This window comes from Cornus florida, unplaced genomic scaffold (assembly GCF_030987335.1).
Source record: "Cornus florida cultivar Cherokee Brave unplaced genomic scaffold, ASM3098733v1 CherokeeBrave_3.0.0_Hap2_Chr08, whole genome shotgun sequence".
In the NCBI taxonomy this organism is placed as follows: domain Eukaryota; kingdom Viridiplantae; phylum Streptophyta; class Magnoliopsida; order Cornales; family Cornaceae; genus Cornus; species Cornus florida.
Genome location: NW_026775578.1, coordinates 47,065,427 through 47,085,359, shown reverse-complemented (window position 1 = coordinate 47,085,359; position 19,933 = coordinate 47,065,427). Strand labels below are relative to the sequence as shown.

The 19,933-nt window shown below is 30.5% G+C and overlaps 1 pseudogene; it reads left to right on the top strand.

Annotated features, from left to right (window-relative positions):
* The first annotated feature begins 2,345 nt into the window (after positions 1–2,345).
* Positions 2,346–2,474, top strand: LOC132272308 (U2 spliceosomal RNA; annotated as a pseudogene).
* Positions 2,475–19,933: the final 17,459 nt, after the last annotated feature.

Genomic DNA, 19,933 nt, shown 5'->3' with positions numbered 1-19,933 from the left:
ACACATATATATACACACACACACACACAACTGACATATACATATATACACACACAACAGTGACATATATATATATATACAAGCACAACTGACATATATATATATATATATATATATATATATATATATATATATATATATATAATTAAATGTGCAAAGTGTTTCAGTATTTCAGTATTTCAGTATTTATTTATTAATTGATATAAATTCTATAAAACTCAAAATTACCTAATAAAATAAAATTAATTCAAATTAAAAAAATATATAAAAAGTTTAATTCAAATTACAAAGTTTCACATTGGTTTTAAATAAAAATGATTACATGAAAGTCTCTTATAAAACTATAGAGTAAGAAAAATAATAATCACACCTTCTTAGCCTTTTGGCTAAGATCAAGTGTAATACTAAATTTTTTTGGGTCGGCCTTTTGTCTAACCTTTCTTGGTCTTTTGGCTAAGATCAAGTGTAATACCACTTCCTCGGCCTTTGTACAAAGAATTTAAGTATTTATTTATTAATTGATATAAATTCCATAAAACTCAAAATTACCTAATAGAATTCAAATTAATTTAAATTAACAAAATATAAAAAATTTTAATTCACAATAAAGAGCTCTCATTAATTATTATATCCCACGATATAAATTTTATATCTATATCTATACTATTATTAAATGTGCAAAGTGTTTCAATATTTCAGTATTTATTTATTAATTGATATAAATTCTATAAAACTCAAAATTACCTAATAAAATTAAAATTAATTCAAATTAACAAAATACAAAAAGAGTTTAATTCAAATTACAAAGTCCCACATTGGTTTTCAGTAAAAATGATTACATGAAAGCCTCTTATAAAACTATAGAGCTAAATAAATAATAATCACTCCTTCTCGACCTTTTGGCTAAGATCAAGTGTAGTACTAAATTTTTTTGGGTTGGCCTTTTGGCTAACCTTTCTTGGTCTTATGGCAAGATCAAGTGTAGTACTACTTTCTCGGCCTTTGTGCAAAAAGTTTCAGTATTTATTTATTAATTGATATAAATTCTATAAAGCTCAAAATTACCTAATAAAATTAAAATTAATTCAAATCTATATCTATATCTATACTATTATTAAATGTGCAAAGTGTTTCAGTATTTCAGTATTTATTTATTAATTGATATAAATTCTATAAAACTCAAAATTACCTAATAAAATTAAAATTAATTCAAATAAACAAAATATAAAAATAGTTTAATTCAAATTACAAAGTCCCACATTGGTTTTAAGTAAAAATAATTACATGAAAGCCTCTTATAAAACTATAGAGCTAAAGAAATAATAATCACACCTTCTCGGCCTTTTGGCTAAGATCAAGTGTAATATTAAATTTTTTTGGGTCGGCCTTTTGGCTAACCTTTCTTGGTCTTTTGGCTAAGATCAAATGTAGTATTACTTTCTCGGCCTTTATGCAAAGAGTTTTAATATTTATTTATTAATTGATATAAATTCTATAAAACTCAAAATTATCTAATAAAATTCAAATTAATTCAAATTAACAAAATATAAAAGAGTTTAATTCACAATAAAGAGTTCTCATTAATTATTATATCCCATGATATAAATTCTATATCTATATCTATACTATTATTAAATGTGCAAAGTGTTTCAGTATTTCAATATTTATTTATTAATTGATATAAATTCTATAAAACTCAAAATTACCTAATAAAATTAAAATTAATTCAATTTAACAAAATATAAAAAGAGTTTAATTCAAATTACAAAGTCCTACATTGGTTTTAAGTAAAAATGATTATATGAAAGCCTCTCATAAAACTATAGAGCTAAAGAAACAATAATCACACCTTCTCGGCCTTTTGGCTAAGATCAAGTGTTGTACTAAATTTATTTGGGTTGGCCTTTTGGTTAACATTTCTTAGTCTTATGGCTAAGATCAAGTGTAATACTACTTTCTTGGCCTTTGTGTAAAGAGTTTCAGTATTTATTTATTAATTGATATAAATTCTATAAAACTTAAAATTACCTAATAAAATTCAAATTAACAAAATATAAAAGAGCTTAATTCACAAAAAGAGCTCTAATTAATTATTATATCCCACGATATAAATTCTATTAAACTCAAAATTATCTAATAAAATTCAAATTAACAAAACAAGTATTTATTTATTAATTGATATAAATTCTATAAAACTCAAAATTACTTAATAAAATTAAAATTAATTCAAATTAACAAAATATAAAAAGAGCTTAATTCAAATTACAAAGTCCCACATTGGTTTTAAGTAAAAATGATTACATGAAAGCCTTTTATAAAACTATAGAGCTAAAGAAATAATAATAACATCTTCTCGGCCTTTTGGCTAAGATCAAGTGTAGTACTAAATTTTTTTAGGTTAGCCTTTTGGCTAACCTTTCTTGGTCTTTTGGCTAAGATCAAGTGTAGTACTACTTTCTCGGCGTTTATGCAAAGATTTTCTATATTTATTTATTAATTGATATAAATTTTATAAAACTCAAAATTAATAACCAACCAAACAGGACCCAAAGTTCTGAAACTTAGCACATGCTTCTTAGCACATGCTTTCACGGTAGTAAATTATAATAGCAGTAATTACTTAATAAAATTCAAATTAACAAAATATAAAAAGAATTTAATTCACAATTCAAATTATACTATACTACTCTCATTAATAAAAACCTATTCACAAAAAGAGTTTAATTCACGTTAAAGAGTTTATTTATTATATCTCACAATCAATAAAGAGTTTAATTAAAATTCAAATTATACTAAAATTCAAAACATATAATAATTAATTTTTCTAATATAATATTTATTAATTGATATGTAAAATAAAATAATTTTTCTAAAACTCTACCATAAATTAGCTTTTATTATAAGTTTCTTAATAAAATTAAATCTAATTAGACAATGATATATTTAAAGAAAATAAAATAATTTCTATAAAACTCTATCACAAATTACCTATTTTATTTTTAAAAAACTCTATCATACTAGCCAAAGATATATTTAAAAAGTTTCTATAAAACTCCAACACAAATTACCTAATTATCTATTTATTGTGAGTTTTTTAATAAAAGGAAATCTAATTAGACAAGTATTATTAATGTAAACAATTATTTATTAATTGATATAAAAAGAGGTTCAAAGAGTTTCTATAAAACTCTAACGCAAATTACCTATTTATCTATTTATTATGAGTTTTTTTTTAATAAAAGTAAATCTAATTAGAGAAGAATTATTAAAATAAAAAATATTTATTAATTGATATAAAAAGAATTTTAAAAAGAGTTTATATTAAACTCTAACACAAATGACTTATTTATTTATTTATTATAAGTTTTTTAATAAAAGAAAATCTAATTAGGCAAGAATTATCAATATAAAAAATATTTTTGAATTGACGTAAAAAATAAAATAATTTTCCTAAAACTATATCACAAATCACCTTTTATTATTAGTTTTTTTTAATAAAAGCTAATCTAATTTGATAATATTATTAAAATATAAAAATATTTATTAATTTATATAAATAGAGTTTTAAAAATATTTTCTATAAAACTCTAACACGAATTACCTATTTATCTATTTATTATGAGTTTTTTTAATAAAAAATATAATTAAACAATAATATATTTAAAGGAAATAAGAATTTTCTATAAAATCTATCACAAATTATCTAACTCTAAAATTTACCTAATAAAATTCAAATTAATCTATTTATTATTATGAATTTTTTAATAAAAAAAAATCTAATTAGACAATAATTATTTATATAAAAAATATTTTTTAATATATAAAAGAAATTAATTTTTTCTAAAACTCTACCACAAATTAGCTTTTATTATGATTTTCTTAATAAAATTAAATAAAATTAGACACGGATATGTTTAAAGAATTTTGAAACAATTTCTCTAAAATTCTATCACAAATTATCTTTTCTTTTTTTTTTTTTAAACTCTACCACAAGTTAGTTTTTATTATGAGTTTTTCATAAAATGAAATTTAATTAGACAGATATTATGAATATAGAAAATTATTTATTAATTAATATAAAAAGAGGTTTTCAAAGAGTTTTTATAAAACCCTAACACAAATTACCTATTTATCTATTTATTATGAGTTTTTTAATAAAAAGAAATCTAATTAAACTATAATTATTAAAATAAAAAATATTTATTAATTGATATAAAATGAGTTTTTAAAAGAAATTATATTAAACTCTAACACAAATTACCTATTTATTTATTTATTATAAAATATTTATTAATTGATATAAAGAGAGAAATTTAGAAAGGCATAGACCCAGAATTACAGAAGCTCCGCCAAAGAGTTTCAGTATTTATTTATTTATATATAAAATACAGAATATAAAAGCTCTGCCAAATAGTTTCAATATTTATTTATTTATTTATATAAACAAATTTTATTAAACGTTCAATGAGTTTCGGTATTTTAATATTTATTTATTTATATAAAAAATATTTATTAAATGATATGAAAAGAGTTTTTATAATAAAAAAAAAAAAAAAAACAACTCATAAAATTCTAAAATCTATCTAATAAAATTAAAATTAACCTATTTATATATTTATTATTATGAATTTTTTAATAAAAGAAAATCTAATTTTAAGAGTAAAATACAAAAGCTCTGCTAAAATGTTTATTATTAAAAAATTCATAATAATAGAAGAAAATCTAAAGTGTTTCAGTATTTATTTATTTATATAAAAAAATATTTATTAATTGATATAAAATTTTTTTTTATCAATATTATTATCAAATGTGCAAAGAGTTTCAGTATTTAAGTATCTATTTATATAAAAAAAATATTTATTAATTGATATGAAAAGAGTTTTTATAAAATAAAATAAAAACTCTATCAAACTCTAAAATCTATGTAATAAAATTTAAATTAACCTATTTATCTATTTATTATTATGAAGTTTTTAATAATAGAAAATCTAATTAGACTATAATTATTAATATAAAAAATATTTATTAATTTATATATAAAATAAATTAATTTTTCTATAACTCTACCACAAATTAACTTTTATTATGAGTTTCTTAATAAAATTAAATCTAATCAGACAATGATATATTTAAATAAAATGAAATAATTTCTATTAAACTGTATTACAAATTACTTATTTTATTTTCAATAAAACTCTATCACAGTACACAAAGACATAATATTTAAAGAGTTTCTATAAAATTATAACACAAATTACCTATTTATATATTTATTAAGAGTTTTTAATAAATGGAAATCTAATTAGACAAGTATTATTAGTATGAAAAATTATTTATTAATTAATCTAAAAAGAGGTTTTGAAAGAGTTTGTATAAAACTCTAACACAAATTACCTATTTATTATGAGTTTTTTTTAATAAAAAGAAATCTAATTAGATAAGAATTATTAATATAAAAATATTTATTAATTGATATAAAAACAGTTTTTAAAAGAGTTTCTATTAAACTCTAACACAAATTACCTATTTATTTATTTATTATAAGTTTTTTAATAAAAGAAGATCTAATTAGACTAGAAAAACTCTACCACAAATTACATATTTATCTATTTATTTTGAGTTTTTTTAATAAAATGAAATCTAATTAGGCAACTATTGTTAATATAAAAAATTATTTATTAATTGATATAAAATGAGGGTTTAAAAGAGTTTCTATAAAATTTTAACACAAACTACCTATTTATTTATTTATTGAAATCTAATTAGACAAGAATTATTAATATAAAAATAATATTTATTAATTGACATAAAAAAAGTTTTTAAAAGAGTTTTTATAAAATTCTAACACATATTACTTATTTATTTATTTATTATGAGTTTTTTTAATAAAAGTTTATATAATTAAAAAAAATAAAATAATTTTTATAAAATCTATCACAAATTGGCTGTTTTATTTTCTATAAATTTCTATCACATTATCTACAAAAATATTCAACACGTGCGTTGCACGTGCCTTTTTCTAATATGCACATATATATATACACACACAAGCAGAACATCAAATTGATAGCCCATGCGATAGATAAGAGAGAAGGAAGAGTGCAATAGCAGATTTGACAATAGCTATATGTTGCATTATATTTGGAACAATATTTGGCAAAGTTATATTTTGGCAGTTCATTTGGTATGCTATTGAAGAGCCCATTTTAAACCCACATACTATATTTTGAAAATAGTTGTCCAAATAACAGCCCATTGGAGTTAAAAAGTATACATAGAAGTAAAATAAATTATAAATTGATATTATGAGAATTGTTACTTTAATAATTGTGACTCATGTAATTTTCAAAGTATTTATCTATTATGAGAGGGAGGGAGTAATAATTAAGGTGTGGTTGTGTTACCTCGTGCTCAACCGCGCAGCCTTTAGATTTGATCATAGATTACTCTATATGTTGGACTGATGATCGAACACGACTTTAATATTTTTGTTTTGCAAATGTGACAAAAGTATTAAAATATTGAATGAAATCGTAATAAAAAAATAAATAAAATAAAAAAAACTGAACCTTTCATTTTATGTTAATATATCATCACTCCGTACATAATTAATTAACTTGGATTTTATAACGTTATCATGAATTGGCAAAAATAATTCTATTGATTTATGTAAGTTTATACTTATTAAATAAGTTGAAATGAATTGACGACTAAAACAAGTGACATGATTTTCAATATTAACATTAATAATTTAACCCAAGTCATACCTTTGGTATGTCTACAAATAAATTTTAACTTGTGTTGAGTTTGAATTATGGAAAATTGGACTAAAAATTAAGTTAATCTTAAGCTAAGCTTGGGTTGATTCACTCCCATGCAGAAAGATTCTGAAAATTGTATGCATTTATATATAACATAATAAATAACTTTTCAACAAATTTTTTTGAAAATATTAATATTCAATAAATCAAGAATTTAAGGAAAATAAACTAAAAAAATATAGTGGATCACAAATATTTATATAATAATTTGAAAATTATAAATATTAAAATTTAGATTGGGCTTGTGTTGTTGACTCCTTAACCTCTGCAAGTCTAACTCTAATTTAGAAATAATTACCGAGGACTTATTTTACAACCGCTTTGTTTCTTATTTTGTTTTGTTACGGTAGCAAAGCAAAACAAGGCGACGTGTTTGGTAATTTTATTTAATTTAAATAATACCAACAAATGGCTCAAATTTAAAACAAGAAATTGATGTTTTTTAATATTTTTACTGTAGTAAAAACACAATGGCAGTGAACAGTACCACAACAACAAAAAATTAAATGAATAAATAAAAACTTTACGTAATTTTTTTTAAATAGTTATTTTATTTCTCAATCTTTTCATATTTTTACTTTAAAAAATATTACAATAAACTTTAGGATAAAGTGCAAAAAAACCTCTGAACTATTGGCCTTTTGCAACAAATCTCCTGAACTACAAAAAAACCCCTCTGAATTTTTGATTTGTTGTAATTAAGGGCAATCCGGCAAGTGAGTTGATCGGAAAAATTAAAAGACGCATATACCCTCATCTAAAACGACGCTGTTTCACACTTGTGCACTTTAAGATAAGTGAGGTGCAGGATACCAATCCCAGGACCAATTAAACGTTGACATATGCATGACATGGTCAAACACCCATCTGAATGCGGTCTCTGTTATCTTCCTTACCGAGTCAATTTAAAACGAAAAACAAAAAAAAAAAAATCCTCTTTTTCGCCGCCTTCTCACTCCGCCACCAAATCTAGCCGGCGGTTGAACTTGCGTCACCAAATTCGTGCCTCCGACGCCGTGGAAACTGTGCTCCAATGGGTCTATCGTGATCTCTTACTAGTTTAATAGAATATTGTATACTTTCAGATGGAAAAGAAGGAAATTCCTCTTCCAAGAATCTGTTAAGAGCATTGATTTTGACAATCAATCCTAGAAGATGTGCTCACCGAAACACTACTGTCTGAAACCACAACAGATCTGCCAAGAGCATCATCGGAGCAAAATCCTTCAAAACCATAGAAGATCACTGCCCAGTTCTACGTGTCTCACCGAACACCACCTCTCTCGGCCGTTAAAACCCTCTTCGGCATCTCTCCTTTTCGGCGTCAAGAGACGCCAAACCCTCCTCGGTGCCAACAAACTCCTCTCTCCACCTAACCCAACCAGTCCATTATAGCAAAGAAAACGATCAAATCCTCTACCTTGTCTTTGCACCAACCGGTAGCTGATTTACATGGTGGTCGCCGACGACGGCCTGGACCACATCGCGAGGGATGTATTCACAGTGCTGCTAATGTATCAGTAGATCTAGAACGGGAATGAGAGGGATGTATTCACAGTGTTGCTAATGTATCAGTAGATCTAGAACGGGAATGAGATTCATGATCAGAACTTGAACTTTCGACGACTGATTTGGGGTTCAATTTGGAAAGGAAAAAAAAATATAAAGTATCATCTCTATTCTCCTTCTCAACTCTGAGAACTTGCCCTCTCTCTCTATCTCTACAATTGCAAACTACAACTCTAGCGATGACTGAAAGCTTCGATAAGCAAAGAATTGTTCTTACGACAACGGAGAGCTTGGGACGACACTGGCTTGCGGCGCTGCTTGGCGGGATGAAGCGACAACTGAGAACAATGGCTGTGATGCTGTAGCTGTGATGGATCCGGCGGGGATGGGCTGGCGATGAGTTCTGCGAGGATGAACTCGGCCACAGCCAGATTCTATAATTGCAAAGGACTTCTTGCATTTTTTTTTTTTTTTTTGTTGCTTATTAACTTGGGAATTATTTGGGAAATTTATGAATATAGATGTTTCAATTATAAGACCTCAAACAATTGTTGTCAGTTTCAGATAATAGAATGGGATGGATGGATTAGAAATCGGTGATGGTGGTGGTGGGCTTAGATTAGGGCTCTCTCGAGACGGATAGGATAAAAAGGGTGAGAGACAAAAGGACAATGAATCGTACAGTGAAATAAGAGATCTGCCAAAAAAAAAAAATTGGCATTGTTAGATTTGAGAGTGAATTTGAGAATCTCAAATTTTAAGAGGTTAAACGAGAGTGCATTGGAGAGCTTACTTTTTAGCCACCTTTCATATTTTGAATTTGAGAGCTCAACTGAGAGAGCATTGGAGTTGCACTTATACCTTAAAAGTTACTTTTCAAGTGTCATATGCCCTTTTGCATGTAAAATGACATTATTACCCTTCTAATTATCTGTCGACTTAAAAAAATAATTGAAATGACTTAAATACCCTTTGACCTTCATTATATAAATTTAAAATTACCATTCAATAACCAGCCTAAAGAAGTTACCATTCAAAATCTTCAGGCATAAATTAAAATAATTAAAAATAAAATTAAAAATCTCAAATTAGAAAATCAAGTCATAAGAACTGATATCCATAAGTTGAACAAAAACCCAGCGTTTTCCTTTAACGGGAAAGAGTTATTTGATGAGGACAACTCTGGATCTGATAAAGAAAGCTCTACACATTCAGAGCCATTTGGTGGTTGATTGAGTAATCTATTCTGTTTCTTTTCTCTAGCTCACCTTGATTTGTTGATTCTGTTTTAAACATTGTATTCATTGTTTCTCACTTTGTACTTTTATTTCCTTTCTTGTGAGACCGAATCCAAACAGTAAGTCCTAGATCCAAACAGTAAGTCCCAAAGAGAGGGCCTGAGCAGTGCAGCATGAGCGAATGAGCGCATGGATAGGATATAGATACCACTTAGAAAGAATCATGAAAATAGTTTGTTTTAACCAGCCAATCCTTTAAGAATAGTGAGAGTTAAATAATCATGAATATGTTATTTAGATCTTCCTCTTCTGTAAGCTCTAGATCCAGAGCTAGTACTAGTCTTCCTCCAGCTCCAAACATAGTCAATGAAGAAGAATACCGAGTTGAAGATGTTAATTTAGATTTTAGTGATTGGAATATCCCTAGGATCCCAACCCGTGAAATTTACAAAACCAGTTTCCTTAAGTCAACCTTCCTCAGTGATTACACAGTCAAAACTGTCGAACAAATCTATTCTTTATCCAAAGAACATGAAAAATGTCAGTTACTCACAACTAAAGCAATCAAGAGTCACATATATCGTGGTTATAACTTCATTCACATAGGTCTAGTCTAAGTTGCAGTCAACCCGTTCTCCAATACTGGTCTTAATGCCTCAGTACTCTTAGCTCTTAGAGATGCTGGATTCCTAGATTATAATGATAGTCTTCTAGGAATAGTTGAAACTAGTCTCTGTAATGGTCCAGTTCATTTCAATTGTTATCCTGACCTTACCCTTAGTCTCACTGACCCTCACATTTTAAAAGCCCTAACTCTTAATATTAAGACTTCTGGTTATCGGATGTTCCCCGGATCACAACCTTTAGGTCTTATTTATAGAATTTATTATAAAACAAGAGCAACTAATCTCAATATTAAAGTAGTTAAGAAAGATGCTAAAGGTCACACTCTTTTAATTGAAAGTAGTTTTTCTGATGCTAATATTCAACTCAAGAAAACAATTGCTTGGAAAGACATTTCCTTACCTAATGAATGGTTTCTTGAAAACGAAAACTACCCAATTAAAATACAAAATGACATCGGTAATCTTGATAGGGTACAAGAATTTCTTGACGGAACAGTTAGAATCAGCTTTGATGAACAACGCCTTCTGACTCGCTCACGTCCTTCTATTTCCTATGATAGACCAGATAGCAGTCTATTAGACAAGGAAAGTGAAGATAAGGAAAATAAAGCCCCTCCTCTAGATAGAAAAAATTCCCCTTTTTACCCTCAACCTAAAGATACTAAGTTAAAAGGCATTCAAATTGAAAAGCAAGTTACTCACCCTTGTTATGTTATCCCAAAATCACCAAAATCTGACAAACATAGGTCTTTGCCTACCTCTCCTACACCCTCTGATTTTGTTACAACTTTTAATGTTATCAACCCTCAATTAAATACCATTAGTAAACCTTTTAAGTATAATCTTTCAAAATTACATGATGACTACTCTTCCCCAAGTAATAAAGAAGAGCGAAAGATTTTTCGAAAAACCCATACTGAAAAAGAACAAAATAAAATTCTCCGTAAATGGCAACAGTTTATGGTAGAACACAAAATTGAAGTCCGATTTTTCGATTATCTAGAAAATTGTCACAATCAAGTTAATGTCCTCACTAAATTTAACTGGCACACCTCTGCAACAACAACAGTCTCTTCTTCCCATCCTCGCCTCGAAAATGTAACTCTTGATCACATGGGAGTTGAAATTACTGCCTCCCCCTCAAAGTTACCCACACAACTGATATTGATGCCAGAAAAATCATTGAACAAAATAATTTTACCAACCAGTACCTATACACTCTTGGTACCCATTTGGACAGAATTGAGCTTTCCTTAGTCCAACCTCCTAATCCTCTAGTAAAAAATTCTACTATTCCTCCCATGGAAACACCCATTATTTCCATGCCTACGGAAAGAAAAGGTCTTCCACCTGCCTTACCAGGCCCTTCTGTTATTATCCAAATTGACACCATCCTCAAAAACCTTGAAAAAGGTAAAGCCAAGGTCAAAGATGAAAAAACAGTCACTGTCATCCATAATACTGATGAGTCTGATACTCCTTCCTCTAACTATAGTTACCCCTCTAATATTCAGCGAATTGAACATGCCTTCTCCAATTTTGAACTCAATCGTCTGACTAACAAAAGAGTCAATCCTACTAGCCTCACCAAAAATTGGTACCCTAGGCCAACACCTCCAGATATTCAATATGAAGAAAAGAATTTTCAAAATCAATTTTCAGTCTCCTCAGATAAACTCTACGAATGGAATATAGATGGTTTATCTGAAAAAGAAATTCTAAATAAACTCAGTCATATCTCCATGGTAGCCAACAATTATGTTACTACCTATAACCTAGGTCAGCCAGAGATAGTTGATCTTCTTACTTCCGGATTTTCCGGTATGTTAAAATCATGGTGGGAAAAACATCTCACTGAAGATTCTCGTACAAAGATAAGGAATGCTGTCCAACAGGATAACAATGGTCTTCCTATCTTTGATGAAGCCATAGGACGCGGTGTTCCTGATGGAGTCAACACACTTGTTTATACTATAGTGGAACACTTCATAGGTACTCCAAGTAACATCACTTCCAGGATACATGACCAACTGACCAACGTCACTTATCCAACCATGAGTGATTTTAGGTGGTACAAAGATGTATTCCTTTCCAGAGTCATGCTTAGAGATGATAGTAATAAACCATTTTGGAAAGAAAAGTTCATAAAAGGTCTACCCAATCTCTTTGCCCACAAAATTAGAGATACTCTTAGTAAAGCCACATGTAATATTGATTATGATAACCTCACTTATGGCAATATCATTAGCTTAATCCAAAAAGAAGGATTAAGAATGTGTATTGACATGGAGATTAGTAATCAGTTACAAGATGATAGAAAAAGAGCTAAATACGAAATGGGAACCTTTTGTGAACAATATGGCCTTCCTTCCATAGCTCCCTCAAGACAAAACCCCAAACCTCATAAGAAAAGTTCAAAGGTTATCGTAGACACTACAAAAATAGAAAACCAGTATTCCCCAAAAATGAATATTATTCACAAGTGAAATCTCAACCAAAGAAGAAATTCAGTAAAAACATTTCTAGGAAAAAGGATAACAAAGATACCAAAGATGTTAGCAAAGTTAAAAGTTACAAGTGTGGTCGACTAGGTCATTTCACAAAAGATTGTTCCGCAAAAAAGAAAATCAATCAGTTATACATTTATGATGAAATTAAAGACTCTATCTATCAAATACTCCAGTTAAAAGATACTGATGATAGTCGTAGTGACTCTGAAGCAAGTTCTTCCTCACAGTCATCGGATGTTACTCCCAGCTCTCCTAATATTACCTTAGGATGTAAGGATAGCTGCTGCAACCCCAATAAGTCACTTAATGTTCTCAAAAAAAATGATGAACAAGAGCACTTCCTTATTGATCTAATCAGTAAAGTTGATGACCCTGAGTTAAAAACCTTATACCTTAAGAAACTTAAAATATTATTAGGTAACTCAAAAACTGAACTCCCAACCGTTAGTAAACCCAATTTTAGCCTATACAAAACATTAGAAAGGTTCAATAACCAACCTAAAGAAGTTACCATTCAAGATCTTCAGGCAGAAATTAACATAATTAAAAATGAAATTAAAAATCTCAAGTTAGAAATCAAGTCATAATAATTGATATCCATAAGTTGAACGAAAGCCCAACATTTTCCTTTAACGGGAAAGAGTCATCTGATGAGGACAACTCTGGATCTGATAAAAAAAGCTCTACACATTCAGAATCCTCACAAAAGCTTCAAACTCTAAATCACATATCATTTCAGAAATGGTATGCTAAAGTTACCCTTATCATCAACAAAGATTTCACACTTGAAGTCATTGCTTTGATAGATACAGGTGCTGATCTTAATTGCATTCAGGAGGCCTCATACCAACTAAATACTATGAGAAAACCTCTGAAAGGCTAAGTTCAGCCAATGGAAGCAAAATGGACATAAAATACAAGTTATCTAAAGCTTATATTTGTTAAAACAATGTATGTTTTAAAACTTCCTTTGTCTTGGTTAAAAATATAACTGATAAGTTAATCTTAGGAGTTCCATTTATCTATCTCCTGTATCCCTTTACCACTAATAATGAAGGATTAGTCACTCGTCCTTTTGGCCAAGAAGTCCACTTTAAATTCTTAAGTCCCCCTTCTAGGAAAGAATTAAAATCAGTAATTGATTCCTCTGTTTCAAAATCTGTAAACCTACTTCAAAATAAAACCCAACAGTTAGCATTTTTAAAGGATGAAATTACTTATAAACGCATAGATAATCAGTTAACTGATCCAGTGCTCCAACAAAAAATCCAAGATTTTGAACAGCAAATAAAAAATCAAGTATGTTATGATCTCCCAACTGCCTTCTGGCATCGAAAAAGACATTCAGTCAAGTTACCTTACATTAAAGGCTTTAAGAGAAGACACATCCTTACTAAAGCAAGACCCATCCAAATGAGTCCCGAAGTCATGGAATTTTGTAAAAAAGAAATTGATGATCTTTTACATAAAAAGATTATCAGAAAAAACAAGTCACCCTGGTCCTGCCTGGCTTTCTATGTTCAGAAAAATTCTAAAATAGAAAGAGGAGTTCCTCGCTTAGTTATAAACTATAAACCACTCAATAAACCACTCAATAAGGTTTTAGAATGGATTAGATACCCCATCCCTAATAAGAAAGACCTTATTAGCCGCCTAAGTCAAGCTGCCATCTTCTCTAAGTTCGACATGAAGTCAGGATTTTGGCAAATCCGCTTAACTAAAAAAGATAGATATAAGACTGCTTTCACTACCCCTTTTGGTCATTATGAGTGGAATGTTATGCCTTTTGGATTAAAAAATGCCCTAGTGAGTTCCAAAATATCATGAATGATATTTTTAATCCTTACAGCCATTTTTCTATTGTTTATATTGATGATATTCTTCTCTTTTCCAAGTCCATTGATGAACACTAGAAGCATTTAAAAACATTTCTTGCTGTCATCCAGAAAAATGGTCTTGTAGTCTCTGCTTCTAAGATCAAGTTATTTCAAACAAAAATTCGTTTTCTTGGTTATCATATTCACCAAGGACAAATTCGTCCCATTGACCGCTCCATCCAATTTGCAGAAAAGTTCCCTGATGATATTCTTGATAAATCACAACTCCAGTGGTTCTTAGGATCCCTCAATTACATTGCTGATTTTTACAAAGTTCTTCGCAAGCAATGTAAACCACTGTTTGAGCTCCTTCAAAGTAATCCTCCTCCATGGACTTCTGTTCACACTAGCATAGTCAAATCTATTAAACAGTATGTTAAGACATTGCCTTGTCTTGGCATTCCCACTACTGATTCTTTTAAAATCATTGAAACTAATGCCTCTGACATTGGTTATGGTGGCATCCTCAAACAGCGAGTCAGTCCAAATACTCCTGAACAATTAGTTCGATTCCATTCTGGTGTTTGGACAAAAGCACAGAGTAATTATAGTACTATTAAAAAAGAAATTTTATCTATTGTTTTGTGTATTAGTAAGTTTCAAGATGATATTTTAAATCAAAAGTTTTTAGTCAGAGTTGATTGTCAAAGTGCGAAATATGTTTTAGAAAAAGATGTTGAAAATATTGCTTCTAAACAAATTTTTGCCCGGTGGCAAGCTATCTTAAGTATATTTGATTTTGATATAGAATATATCAAAGGAAGTGACAATTCTATTCCAGATTTTCTTACCAAAGATTTCTTGCAGAAATTTGATGGCAAATCGGCAGCTTCCCCTGAGGCCCCAACTAGTCAAACCCTTTGAGATTTGCTCCAGCAAAGCTCCAGTTACCATATCTCAGTCACAATCCTCTGCATTAGCAGTCACTAACCGTTTCCAACCACTTGCCCCCCCATCAACCTTTAAGTCAGCTTTAGTCGATCCAACACCAAATCCTTTCCAAGTCCAGCTGAAAAATCCAACACAGTCCCAAGTTTAAATCTCCACTACTAAAAAACCGCCAAGCCCATACTATGAAAAACAACCTCCTATGATACTTTTTCACATTGAGCCCCATGTCAGCCACATCAAAGACCCAATTGAGTTAACACGATATTACTTCCCAAGTAATCTTCACTTTGCTCCAAGTCACCCTCAAAAGAATCTTGCATTTTTTTAGAGATATTTTATACCACACCGAATCCATTACTATTAAAACTACCTTTGATCGCAATGATCCTACTAAAGTTATTTACCACTCCCTGATCATATACTTCTTGGTCAGCCATATTTTTATACCAAAATGAGTCATATACTCATTCTTAGTTTCTCAACTTTGATAGTCATTTCAAAAGTCAATTACCTGCTTGGTTTCTTAACTGGTGGTCCACCCATGGCGCCATCCCAGAAATCTTGCCACAATCCCTTGCAGATCGAGTCAAATATTTCCACACTGTGCACAAAGTCAACAAACACAATTCACAATTTCCAGTCCTGCTGTTATTTTGCTGTAAGTACAAGGTACCCTGGATTTTCAAATGGCAATACGATATCCAGGATGGAAAATGCATTCGCCGCCACTATGTTAAATGATGGGATCTATTCAAAGTCGATAGGATTATTGGTTATATTCTAGAAGAATATCCCCAACAATCCTCACTTCAAGTTACCCCAGCACAAGTTCCCCCAAAACAGGTTACTCCTCCAACAAAGCAAGTAATTCAAAAACAGTCTTCCCTTACTGGTTTTAATATCTTTACCAAGTCCCGCAAACATGCTACCAAGTTAGAAATAGAAAAGCTCAAGAAGATGACAGCCTCACTGACTGATCGCATCCACGAGCTATCCCAAGAAGAAGACGAAGCAGATGATGCTTCCTCTGCTGTTGAATCAAGTCACCCAGTAGTCAATTTGTATGACGACTCTATGTTCCAAGATAGTCAGAATCCATACCAAGATCCATTCAATTGAAAATTGATATGGAGGGAAAAAGTCACTATTTGGTCAAAGTTACTATTTGCTACAGTAAAAGTCAAGAATGCTACGTAACCGGTCAAAGTCACTATTTCTACAGTAACTGTCGGCAGAATCATTATTTCTACAGTACCCCCGACAAGACACTATTCATCCACAGTGAAAGTTACTATTCATTTACAGTAAAAGCTATCGAAAGCAAAAGTCACTTTTCAAAAAGCCAAGATTCGAGCTGAAGCATCCTCCAACAGTGCAGGAGCTCGGTTATAAAAGCAGTGCTTAGTCCCATTGCAAAACAGGCTTCATTCGAGAGATTTCAGGCTTTATTATCTTTTCTCAGTTTCAAATTGTATTCTTCAGTTCAGTTTTATTTATCTTTTCTAAGTGTAATACTACACCAGTATGCTGTATTTGTCAGACTACTATCAGTAATTTGTAAGTTATTTTCAGTTATTCTCTGTTATAATATAAACTTAATTTCAGTTACATTTACTTTCATATTACATATCTATATAGTTTATCTTAATGCTTATTTATCTTATATATAAAAGCAAATTTATAATTATAATTTGGTTTTATTATAATTATTTTTTAAAATTATTCTTTTGTATATATATATATATATTTCTCATCATGTACATAAAAAATATATATATTTGTGGAGAAAAGAGTGAGATGAAGAGTTTTGGGGGTGACAGAGTAATAAATTAGGACAATTTGATTATTTCAGGATTTTGATATTTTGGATTAAAATAGATTAAAAAAATGGGGATAAAGTTGTCATTTTGCACATTTTTAATGGAAAATGTAACGGAAAAAAAAAATTTTGGGGTCTTAGTGATAGTTAATTTCAAAAGATGTCTGAAGGTGATATTTGACCAAACCTGAGAGATGTCAGTGAAATTAACCCAAATAAAATTTGTTGATACATTTTGCAAGCCGACGAAAAATGACCGACTCTTAAATTAAATAAGCCAAAGTAAGATTCAAATGTTAGGGTTTAAGACCGACCGGGGGACTCTCTCTCTATCTGAACCAGAGAGCAGAGTCGCTTCTACCGGAATCATCATCACCTGCATTTGTCTCTCTCTATCTCTACCTCCTTCTCATCAGTTTTCTCTTAGACTCTCTCAAACTCCACAATGGATGGTCAGTGGATTGAACTTGCTTTGGTTTTCAAAGGGAGATCCAAAACCAGAACTCTTTCGACGGTAGCACGAGTAGGTTTGATCGCCTTCGTCGTGGTGCTTCACACGATATTCGCTCTCTCTTCAGTCATCGCTCTGAATGGATATCCCCCTAACCCTAACCACACTGCAGAACACTACATGCTGCCCTTGTTGGTGCTGTTGGGAGGGTCCGGAGCCACAATCATGTGTGTGATGGCCTACCTGAAGCTTTTAATCCTTCTCGATGGGTGGAGTTGGATTACGGCTGCAACTTGGGTGGGCTAACCCAGCCCAGCCCAACTCCAACCCAGAAAATTTGAAATTTGGACATACAATTTTCAAATCGGGCTCATGTTTGGGTTGGGTTTTGTTAAAACCCAAACATATTCAGGTTGGGCTCGGGTTCAACCCGAACCCAACCCAAAACCCAATTTTTTTTTTTTAATTTTTTTTTTCTCCTTCTCTTTCCTCTCTCTTCTTTCTCTTTCTCTTTTTGCTGCCGTCCCCGCCACCGCCACCGCTGATCCACCGCCGATTTGGGTTTTGAACTTTTGAATAATTTGAAACGATATGCTGATCCACCACCGCTGATCTACCGTCGAACTGGAACAGCGGGCGATTGAAACTGAAAGATATGGGTTTTGATTTTTTGAACAATTTGAAATGATATGACGATATGGGTTTGCAATTGCAAAGAAAGAGAGAGAGTTGAGAATGAGACCTGGAGGCGGGGAGGCAGAAATGATTTGCCCTGTGAAATAATCACTATGAAATTAAATAAATATTTTGTACACAGTTGTAGTTTTGCAATTGTAGAGAAAGAGAGAGAGTTGAGAATGAGAGACCTGGAGGAGGGGAGGCTGAAATGATTTGCCCTAAAAAAAATTTGTTTTTTATAAAATTATATAAAAAAAAACTCGACCCGTCAACTCGACCCGACTGACCCGAAAATATTCGGGCTGAATTTTGACCTTAACCCATGTTAGGTACAATTCGGGTTGGTCCAACCCAACCCGATTCGGGTTGAAGTTGGGTTGGGACTGGGCTAGGTTGGGCCAACCCAACTTGCAGCCCTAAGTTGGATACTCACAGCTCTGGCAGCGATGGTTCAAGAGTTACTACTTTTCAAATACCAGGCATCACTCATCTTCCACATCCTGCTCTGTTCCTTCACCGCGTTGTTTATCATCTACTTCATGCTCCTGATTCGTGCCCGTGATAGGTCTCAACTGCTGTTTGTGATACTCCTGTTTTTCCTCGACAGCTCGGTCCATTCTCTCTTTGAGAAAAACAATGGGCATGTACTGAAGTTCTTGGCCTATATGGTGGCTTTTATTACTGCACTTGTTTCTCGGGTGATTAATAGTATAGTATGGTGTATAATTCTAAACATTTTTTGATTAGTTAATTATTTTTGTTAATCCTTTTTGTTTTCTTCCTGATAGATGTTTATGGATCTCCTCGAAGCTGAGTACGCAAAAGAGAGCTTGGAATAGATTGTTGACAGTGACGCTGTCAAGGTTTGACAGCTTCTTGGTAATGGTTTTACTGCGATTTTGCATTATATTCCAAGTTCATTTGCTATTTTATTATTATTTTTTTAATTACTTAGCTTTAAATGGTTAAAAGTAATTGCAATTTCATTCACACTAGTCATCAACACAATTTCACAAGATAAACATGAATTGCAGAGTAGGGTGGTCCAACATTCAGTTCAAGTTTATTTGAATTCATTGCACCTAAATGCAATTCAAAGTACGATTGGTTTTGCCAAACTACTTAATCTTTTCCGTATAAAGAATTGGAACTTGCAATGAAAAAGAATATAAGTTGTGTCCAACATTCAGTTCAAGTTTATTTGAATTCATTGCACCTAAAAGGACTCAATGCAATACAAAGTACGATTGGTTTTAAGGAGTTGGTTTTGCCAAACTACTTAATCATTTCCATATAAGAATTGGAACTTGCAATGAAAAAGAATATAAGTTGTGTCCAACATTTTTGTTCACGGGTAGAAGAAGCACTTGCACTGATTTTTGAGGTTTGTATGCTAACTTGCATCATGTTTTATAGAATAGGAGAGCCTTTTTTGTTTGGATAAAATATAATGACCTCTCGTTAGGTCTGGCGTAATTGCAACCAGTGAAAACTTTTGTCAAATTTTTTTTTT